The sequence below is a fragment of the Pteropus vampyrus genome, unplaced genomic scaffold (assembly GCF_000151845.1).
Source record: "Pteropus vampyrus isolate Shadow unplaced genomic scaffold, Pvam_2.0 Scaffold76, whole genome shotgun sequence".
NCBI classification, from domain to species: domain Eukaryota; kingdom Metazoa; phylum Chordata; class Mammalia; order Chiroptera; family Pteropodidae; genus Pteropus; species Pteropus vampyrus.
The window spans coordinates 5,623,206-5,624,126 of record NW_011888857.1 but is presented as its reverse complement, the minus strand read 5'-3'; the positions used below and the strand labels follow the sequence as shown (position 1 = coordinate 5,624,126).

Below are 921 nucleotides of genomic sequence, written 5' to 3'. Positions count from 1 at the left end.
TTGAATGAAAATACTATAATGAGGCATTTCCAAGTTACTGGGGAATCTTCTGGAACTTCATAGAAAGATCCCTTCATAATTGGTAGTTTGTTTTTTTGTAAATTTTCATTGTAGTTTTCAATTATAGTTTTGATATTGATGTGTGGTACATGTGATATCGGCCTTCCATTCCTTGAATGCATTTCTTGAGCAACTTCCCTGTGCTCTGTTCCTGTGCTAGGTTCCAGTCGCCCTTAGGGCACCCACTTTGAAAGTAAGGATTAGAAGCTGCCAAAGACAAATGTGGCAACTTTAGTTTAATGGTACTCTTTGCTTCACCTTTTTTTTTTTTTTTTTTTCACGCCTACAGCACCTGGTCTTCCTAGGTGGTCTCCCATGCAAGTACTAACCAGGTCTGACCCTGCTTAGCTTCTGAGATCAGAAGGGATCGGGCACGTTCAGGGTAGCATAGTTGTAGACTTTGCTTCACCTTTAACTGTAGCAAAACTGATACTCTGAATCTGAAGTTATTTTTAAAAAATAAACTACAGGCATACCAGGGAGCTATAGCCACTTCACTTCCAGACCACTGCAATAAAGTGAATATCTCACGTTAATAAAGTGAGTCACACAAACTTGTTGGTTTTCTAGTGTGTATAAAAGTTATGTTTACACTATACTATAGTCTGTTAAGTGTGCAATAGCATTGTACCTTAAAAAAAATCAATGTACATAATTTTAAAAAATGCTAACATCATCTGAGTCTTCAGCAAGTCCTGATCTTTTTGCTGGTTGCTGGTGAAAATGCTGATGGCTGCTGACTGATCAGGATGGTGGCTGCTGAGAGCTGGGGTGGTTGTGGCAATTTCTTAAAATAAGACAACAATGAATTTTGCCACATCAATTGGTTGTTCTTTTTATAAATGATTTCTCTATAGCATG

General features: G+C 37.9%; 1 pseudogene; it reads right to left on the bottom strand.

The window, feature by feature from the left end:
* Positions 1–340: 340 nt before the first annotated feature.
* LOC111741315 lies at positions 341–459 on the bottom strand (annotated as a pseudogene).
* Positions 460–921: the final 462 nt, after the last annotated feature.